Below are 9822 nucleotides of genomic sequence, written 5' to 3' on the forward strand. Positions count from 1 at the left end.
TTTCACAGTCAAGCTGACCCCGTGTACTCCTAGCAGATGCACTTTTAGGTGTTTCATAACTGTTGGGAGAATTTTCATCACCCTGACGTTTTGAATACCTATTACCGCGAAAAGTTCTTCTTTTACAACGAGCTACGTCCACTTTCTTAATCACAATTCACCAATATCGCACAGACAGAAAAAATCAAATCAACTTAGCCCTATGTGATGGTAAATCACAGAACACCAGTGGTAAATCAAAACAAATAATACCCAGTTGCCAAGGAGTAATTAACAAAGCAACCTTCTATTCCATGGTTAAAAGAACATCTCCGTGGTTACCAGAACACAGCAGCCATTGTTAGTCCAATAAGATTAAAAGGATGCACTGAAAAAATTACTGAAAAATAAATCTGCTTGTCATGCCACGCCCACTCAGCTGACAGAACAGCACACAGTATTATTAAACTGCGATAACTCAGCGAAATATGAATATTTTTCAATAAAACTTCATATATATGTTCAGAAAGAAAATGTCTTTCAGATGAGACCACAAACAAAAAATCGATAATTTTCTAATTAAGCGGTGTATGAGCCCCCTTAACATTGGAAATGGCTGATGTTGACTTTAATACGCAGTTTAACATTTGTTAATATTAACAGTTGTTGATGAAACGCAAATTTTCTTAAATCGTATGTTAAAATGATTTAACACCTTGTTAAGTACTAACATGTGTTGATGAAACCGGGCCTTTAATGCTCAACCTCACTCAACAATATGTTCCAAGACTTTGCTAATATCGTTGTTTCAACTGCTTCCCAAGCCTGCGCTATCCAGTCTCTCATGCTGATTTGTTTTAACTTTTCTATCAAGTCATTGCCATTGACCATTTTCTCTAACAGCGGTGAAAGGAGTTTCTGCTGATATTTTCTCTTCAATGTTTCCAGCACACCCTGGTCCATTGGGTTGCATAATGATTTCGCGTTAGGGGGGAAGACATGACTTTTATGTCGCCACTTCTAAGTTACTCTTCATTAGGTGTGATGGAGCTTAGTCCAGTAGAGCTTCTCTTGGGAGATCGTTTGAAGCTAGAAATTTTTCTACATCTGGAACAAACTTTGTAAAAAAAATTTTTTTTAAAGATGTCAGCAGACATCTAGACAGCCTTCCGACTCATGTAAAGGACTGGTAGAACATTAACAGAAATATTTTCAAATGCTTTATGCTTCTTTGCTTTAGCTATCAAAGTAATTTTGCTTTAAAGTTCCCAGTTACATTACTAGAGGCAAGAATGGTAATTCTTTCCTTACTAAGCCTACAGCCAGGAGCAAATGTCTCGGCTTGGGCTGTGAGAGTTTTAGACGGCGCATCATCTTGAATTTCAGCCCAGTCTCATTACTATTAAAATTATTCTTGAAATTCCTTTTTTAAATTTCACAGCGTCACAAGATTTAGCTGACAGTTTTTCTCCTCACATATAAAGCTGCCTAATGCCATACCGTTTCTTCCACAGAACAAGCCACCCAGCACTGGCAGTAAAATTAGGGTCCTCTTCATTAAACTCCTTCAGGAAACGCACAGCCTCTTCTTGCAGGATGGGACCAGATATTTACAGGCCCTTTTGCCAGCTTTAAGTGAAGATGCAGTACTTCACTTACCTTCTTGTACTCGCATTTCTTCATTGATTTTATAATCTTTAGGGCATCAAATGTTTTCAGTTTCGCCCCTCCATTTATTTTTTCCAGTTTCCCACTGTAACACGTCCAACACCATAATCTGAAGCCATTTTTTAAGAATTTCCCCCTTTTCCAGTCTCTTTAATGCACTCACCTTGTCTTCCATGGGAACAATAACTTTCTTCCATTAACTCGCCATACTCATACAAGATATGAAAGCGATAACATCCGCACTCAAGCTATGCAAGACTGAAGGCTTGCTGCACCTGTCCTAGAGCAAAAAATCAGTCCTACCACCAGCACTCAGTTCTAGGCTTGTCACATGGCCATACCTCCCGCACCAGGTGTCCCAGAATTTAGCCCCTACCGAAAGTTCAAATTATGTCTACCAGTGTCAGATAACAGAGAATTTTGGATAAGCGAAGGTCGGCTGAGCAAGACTCTACTGTATATTAGGTGATCAGGAAGGAGTTTTGAAACCTCTTACAGAGAACACATGAATGCGATAAAACATAGGAGATACTCGGCAATGTGTAAACATATGCATGAGAGTAATCATAAATTTATAGTTATAGAGAAAGACATGATAGTTCTACACATGGTTCAAAAGGGTATTTATGTATGGATATTTTAGAAAGGTTGATGATTTTTTTCAAAAACAAAATAATGAATTGAATTTAAATGAATTGTTGAATGAAGATAATTTATTGTTTAAATTTGGAACTTCATACTGAAACCATGACCTTTGTGCCCTAAGAACATTATGTATAAATTAACAATTAAACTAAAAGTTGGATTCTTGATAGCATGGATTTGACACGTGACGAGGGGGTGATTACCTTCGGTCCCACGCTCTGGGGTACGTGACGTCAGCAACACGTGTCAACGGCGGAAGAATCTCAAATCATTTTTGTGAACTATTTCAAAGCGCGTGTACATGGCGACCCAAGCCAAGTCAAAAAAATATAGTGCCTATCAAAGGAGGTCAATCATCTCACAAATCGAACCCGTATACATTTTAAATGTCCATGAACACTACCGCCAGAAATGTAGCAAGCATGTAGTCACTTTCAAAACTCTTGAAATTACAATTTAGGTAAGTCAGAAAATTTATAGAAATTTTCTTGGCGGCAAAGGGAGATATCCGAAGAGAGGGGGTAACTGCTATAAATATGAAGGGACGCCATGACGAAGTCTCCTTCTCCGGCATTTGTGATACAAAGCGGACGAAAATTTGTTGAGCTGCTCTGCGAAATCAAACCAACGAAAGTAGACTGAGTTCAACTGCAGATTTTAGCCATTGTGGCTAGGTCTTGTCTCCATGTGGAGATAGTTTTCTTGAGTGAAATAATTGTACCAGATAGGACGGTCAAAGTACTGAATAAATTCTAATGTGATTAAGTAATTCGTGTGCGGAAATAATTATAGTCTATCGTGTGCGCTCAACAGACAAGTGAAGGGTATTTACTTTATTTTTATGCTTTATTCCAGGAAACCTGAAGATATATAAAAATGGTTTGTAAAGCCATGAATGTAAAAATGGCTAAATAAAATGCCAGGATCGCAGGTGAGCCCTATGACTACATGAGGTAGGTGACTTTCCATCTTACTACCTCTTATATCTTGTCTCATGATCTCAAAAGGTGTATTTGAATGGGGATATACGACGCAGTGGTCACCCCTACTAAGTTTTGTAAATGTGAGAATACGACTAAAAGAGTCATTTGTTTTATTTTCCACTTGGATAAATTTTGAAGTCTTGCGAGTGTCGTATAATGTTTTAAAAGGTAATTGAATAGGGTTCCGAAGTGATATGACGTCCAATGTAGATCGTCATCCGTGTGAAGTGTACTTCCTATATTTTGTGATGCCAAATTAAGATTTTCAGTCGACGTAAAAATTTTCTGTCTGCAATTTGACGTCAATAATAATAATCCATGGTTACTCATTTTCAATCGAGTGGAAGCGCGCTGTCGGGTGAGAACCTAGGGTGATGAATTTGGTCTCGGAGAGAAACGTTTTTCTATGCCCATTTTAAACTGTGTCTGACTGACAGTAAAAAGATCTAGTAGAATGTTTCAGTAATTTTGTTCATAAAAATCAAGTTATTAAATACGATCTCATTTATGCGAAGTTATTCATGAGTAATGCATTGTGCCATATTAGACGTCGAGATTTCTAGTAAGGATTTTATTTCAGCTCTTTGTCGATGATAATTGTGGAGCTGGGAAACAGGGGTTAGTTTTGTTGTTATGAGATTTGTGAATCAGGTTGGACCTGTCATTGAAGCCGGGACACAGAAGCCCGAGGAATGTTTTATATGAGGTGAGATGAGATGTGCGAATCAGGTTAGAGTCCTGTCATTGAAGCCGGGACATGATAGCCCGAGGAATATTTTATAATGTTGAGAATGGAAATAAATTCATAGAAATCCATAGCGGTATTAATTGGCGACGCGTATAATTAGTGTGGGCATCTTGAAGCATAATCTGCGCATTTTGTTGGTTAGAATATCGTATTTGTTTAATTATGTCGGCGGAGTTTCAAGGGAGCATTTTGAGAAGTCAGTCAGGTACAACGAACCGGGTGTTTCATGTAACTGCCAAGCGAACTTGAGAGGCCTCAACTGTGATAACGGGACAGGCGTGGAATTGAGATTGTACTGTATTCTCGGCCAGGGAATACGTTAAAATGCTGGATTTAGTTGAAATTCATAGCCGGTAATGATCTGAGTATTGTGAAATACTGTAATTGGGGACATAATGAACATTTGAAATCACGAACTTTGAGTATATGGAACAGAGTAACCAAATTCAGGGTTGTCCAAAATATAGAGCGATGGTTGTGATGATCGGTTTGTCTGTGAGGAGTGTGCAAAATTCATAAATGGTAATGACGAGATATGACGTAGTAATTATATGGCGAGTTGTTTGGTTTGTACGTAGATTATTAGGATATCAAAGTGTTAATAACGGTTAGGACTAGATTAGATTTTAAAGTGCGAGATCACGAGACAAGATATATAACTGGACATGAATTATGTAACAATTCTTTTCCAGCCAGATAAACATCGCAATATTGAATTTACATCACAGCTGCGTAGGAATTTGTGAAGAAACCAGAGTCCGCGGAGATAAAATTTACTGATCTTTAACATTTCGTTAAATCATTTAAATTTATTTAATTATTAAATTCAGTGAAACCGCATTTCGAAATAACTTTAATCAAGCGAATAACTTGGAGATGCATTATGGAAATTTTAGTTTGTTTTTCTGGGGGAATATTAAAATATAAAGTAACGATTAAAGGGACATATCCGAAGGAAATGGATTTTACTGCCACAAAGTTTGTGAGCATTGCTATTGTTGTAATTATTGAACTTTGATTGATTGAGCAGTGAATGTGCTGGGGATAGTAAAGTGGAAACTTTGGTCATCAACCGAAGTAACTTAATTGTGTTTAGCCTTCAGCCTAGAAACTTGGATGGTCAGGGGGTCATCAACCTCAGTGACTTAGATTAGGGCCATATGCCATTGTAGCATCATTTCCTTGCGGTCATCATCCACAATGACTTTAAAGTAACTTAGAAGATTACATGTCGGTCCATGACATAGACGCAGGTCACATCGATTCAATTAAGGGTCCATGCCGTAGAACCACTGTGTGGCACACACCAATTGGACTGCCTTAATTATACCCAGAGTCCAGAGTTCGTGTTACGAGGGCTGGACCATAACGAATCACTATGATGGTACATGTGGTCTCACATGGAAGCCGAATTTAAGGATTTCCAGACTTTCCTTTCTTAATGATTAATAATTGAGACAATGGTTTCTAGTATGAATGCCCGTCAGGCAGTTATGTTATAGACTCACACCAGTGTTCTGACGTTTATGTAAAAATGATTGTGGTGTCCAGTGGACACAATTGACTTCTATGATACTGTTGACATACCAGAATGCTTCAGAATTTTCCTGAATAAATAGGAGTCTTTTAAATAGACCTTTCATTCCAGTAGATAGATTAGAATTACTGAACCCTACCTTTACCTCAGCAAGTGACGAAGAACCCGATACGACCCAAGAGACAGATCTCATGAACTTTGCTGATAGGTAAGAAAGGTAGGTATCCCTCAATATGGACCTAAAGGGTTCAATACATTGGTAAGAAACTAAAAACAATAAAGAAGGAATGTTTCATTCTACCCCCACAAACCCTTTTTTCAAGCCCTTCTCCAACTTATCTCCGCTGCCATGGTCAAGCCCATTTCCTACTCTTCTTTCCCCTTCGCTGCTAATACAGGTAGGTAACGCTGCATTTGTTTTGAATTACGCGTCAGCTGTTGTTTATCTAGTGGTTCAGGTTTGATAAGTAAACAAGTGGCCACACAGTAAGTCTGCCATAATATTTGATTTTAATTTTTTTTGCTAGTTGCTTTACGTCGCACCGACACAGATAGGTCTTATGGCGACGATGGGATAGGAAAAGCCTAGGAGTTGGAAGGAAGCGGCCGTGGCCTTAATTAAGGTACTGCCCCAGCATTTGCCTGGTGTGAAAATGGGAAACCACGGAAAACCATCTTCAGGGCTGCCGATAGTGGAATTCGAACCTACTATCTCCCGGATGCGAGCTCACAGCCGCGCGCCTCTACGCGCACGGCCAACTCGCCCGGTATATTTGATTTTAAAGTCTTAATAATAATGCTATGGGCTTTACATCCTACTAACTACTTTTATGGTTTTCCGAAACGCTGAAGAGCCGAAATTCAGTCCTGCAGGAGTTCTTTTACATGCCAGTAAATGCGCCGATATCAGGCTGAAGTATTCAAGTACCTACCAATACCATCGGACTGAGCCAAGATTGAACTTGCCAAGGTGGGATCAGAAGGCCAGCCCCTCAACCGCCTGAGCCACTCAGCTTTTTAAAGTTTTGTTTTCATTTTTAAAAAATTGTGTTTTTTTGGTTTATAGTGTACAGAGGCAGTTAACTGCAACAAATTGGTTTGCATTCTTTGAGAGAAGATCACATCGGTTCATAACTCACGGTCGGCTGTATGCGTCGATTCCTGATTCGTTTTCAAACAGCCACACAGTAAATTTATTTGTTCATTCAATTATTAATCTTTAATTTTAAGGTCTTATTTTCATTTAATTTTGCAAATCTAACTTGGGTTTTATATTTGGTTACAGTGAACTGGAAGTTTTGATCAAAACCTGACTTGCAAGTTATTTGGCATTTTAAATTTACCACACAAGCAATACAAATGGAGCTGTACTAGAAATTTGAGTTGTACGTTTTTGACACACGTTTATAAATTTTACTTTAAAGACAATATATGGAATATACAGCATATCTGCCAACTTTTAGAAACCAAAAAACGGAAGATTTTTAATTCTTGGATTTCATCATATATTTTCCACCATGTTCTAGGTAAAAAAGGTCAGGATAAAAGGCATACATATCTACAGTTACAATGCAAATTGACCATTAAATTTAAAATCTTAAACTAAGAAAACATAAAAATAAATGGTTACAAGAAAATATACCAAATCATTCTCATTTATGACACTTACATATGAATAATAATATTTATTTCACACCGACTCACGCAACAAAATGTATAATTCTGTATATTCACGCGTAATTTACACACTTTCCTGACGAAAAATACAGGCGAAAACTATTCACGGAATTCAGATATTTTCAAATTATTTACAATTCATTTATATTTAAAAGACAGATCAAATATAATATAAAAACAATTGGTTCAACTCATTTGCGGTTATCGCCATTTGGCGTAAAATTCGGGCGTGAGTTTTTTCTGAGAAGTCAAATAGGGTACATCAGGTAAGTTGGACCAAATACAGTAGAGACAATACGCGACACTCAGCGAGAAATCGAGGGACAGCTATTAGAGCTCTCTCTAGCGGATTGACCTGAGAACTACTGATTCTATCATAAGAGCACGTGTATTTGTGTGTGAAGTTTTTGGTGTTATTTATGCGTTTTAAGTGAGTTGACATAATTAAATAGTAGCGTGTGTCATTCCTTGATATCTCCTCTCAACATGAGAGGAAAGGTATATGCTGTGTTTGGCTGCAGTAACTATGAAGTAGAGAAGAATGCGCGGTCTTTCCTCCGTTCCCCTCGTGACAAGAAAATGTAAGTGATATTGTGTTTGCATATATTTTCTTCCAGTGACAAAGAGATTTTTATACTACTTCATAATCTTCTGACCTGCTCGACCCATATTTTAACTGGCTTAAAATATTGTACGCATATTTTAATGTATAGTGCAGCAGTTAACCTTCATTATCGATGTGGTATTGTAGGTGTGATCTGTGGTTTGATTTCATTCAGGAAAATACATATGCATATGAGTGTGGCTGGTCGTGTTCCAAGTTACCGCATTTGGAATGCCGAAATGCGTTGTCAAGCACCGAAGAAAATATGGGTGATTTAAGAAATGTACATATTTTGTTGAAACAATATGATGATGCAAATTTGCTTTACCCTAATGTAATGGTATTAGGGCAAGTATTGCTTATAGGGAAAGTTTGAATGTTTTTGAGGCTAAATTTATAGATTTTCCTTCTGTTAGTAGGCTTCAAGTTAAAAGGAAAATTGTCCAGCTCTTAAATGTAAATTTATTGAATCATGTGTGTAAGGAATGTGCCGATATTTTTGTTGACAAGTGTTTTAATATGATACAATGCTTTTAAATGAGAAGAAAGAAAAATCTAGCCGTGAACGTCCAGGCAGCAATTCTAAAGCTAAAAAAGTAATACATAAAAGAAAGATCAAGCCCTTTCACAGCAGTCCATTTCACATCTTGATTCATGTCTAATTTCAGTCTTTAAATAATAACCTGTTAAATAATTCTTCATTCATTTATCCAGAATTGCTTTAGCAACTTTGAAAAATATCCTGGATGTGGTGCTGATAAAACCAGATGAACTCTATAGAGAAACTGAAATAATAGATGGTATTAGTGATCATGAAGCTGTTTTTTGTCGTGGTTAAAAATAAATGTGATAGAAAGGAAGGACTTAAAAGTAGGACTTTTAGGCAGTAGCATATGGCTGATAAATCAGGCATGAGGCAGTTTCTAAAAAGTAACTATGATCGGTGGAAAACGGTAAATAATAATGTAAACAGATTCTGGAATGGGTTTAAAGAAATGGTTGAGGAGTGCGAAAACAGGTTTGTCCTTTTAAGGGAGGTCTTTCTGTCTGTCTGTCTGTCTGTCTGTCTGTCTGTCTGTCTGTCTGTCTGTCTGTCTGTCTGTCTGTCTGTCTGTCTGTTAGGTCATCAGCCCAGAGGCTGGTTGGATCCTCAAATAGCATCACCAAATAATATGCCGTTATAGGGAAACCACAAAAACCAATGGCAGTGAAAAAATGAGGCGTACTAGGCAAGATGAGGAGTGAAGTAGTTTGCCATTGCTTTCCTCACTGAGCCAGACAGTGCTATTGTAGCACAACTAACCCTATGAGCAACACCTTTCATGACACTCAGACACACTGGTTGTGCTCTGAATGTCATTAATCAGCACCACCCATACCCCAGCAGCTTCCATACTGTCACAGCCATGGATGAGACTGGGACTTCAGTGGAAGCTACACTTTGCTCTGGCCTGTGCCAAGAGATGGATGCAAAAGTACTGTAACCATCAAGAAATTACAGCAGGCAGCTTAAGGGAGGTAAGGAATGGTAAATACCCACCTTATTATAATAGAGAAATAAAGAGACTAAGAAGGAGGTGCAGACTGGAAAGAAATAGAGTTAGAAATGGCTGTGGAAGTAAGGACAAATTGAAGGAACTTACTAGAAAATTGAATCTAGCAAAGAAGGCAGCTAAGGATAACATGATGGCAAGCATAATTGGCAGTCATACAAATTTTAGTGAAAAATGGAAGGGTATGTATAGGTATTTTAAGGCAGAAACAGGTTCCAAAAAGGACATTCCAATAATAATTAATGAACAAGGGGAGTGTGTCTGTGAGGATCTTCAAAAGGCAGAAGTATTCAGTCGGCAGTATATAAAGTTTGTTGGTTACAAGGATAATATCCAGACAGAGGAGGAGACCAATACTAATGAAGTATTAAAAGTTACATATGATAACGATGACACAATAAGATACAAGAGTTGAAAACTAGAAAAGC

The sequence above is a fragment of the Anabrus simplex genome, chromosome 1, assembly GCF_040414725.1.
Source record: "Anabrus simplex isolate iqAnaSimp1 chromosome 1, ASM4041472v1, whole genome shotgun sequence".
NCBI classification, from domain to species: Eukaryota; Metazoa; Arthropoda; class Insecta; order Orthoptera; family Tettigoniidae; genus Anabrus; species Anabrus simplex.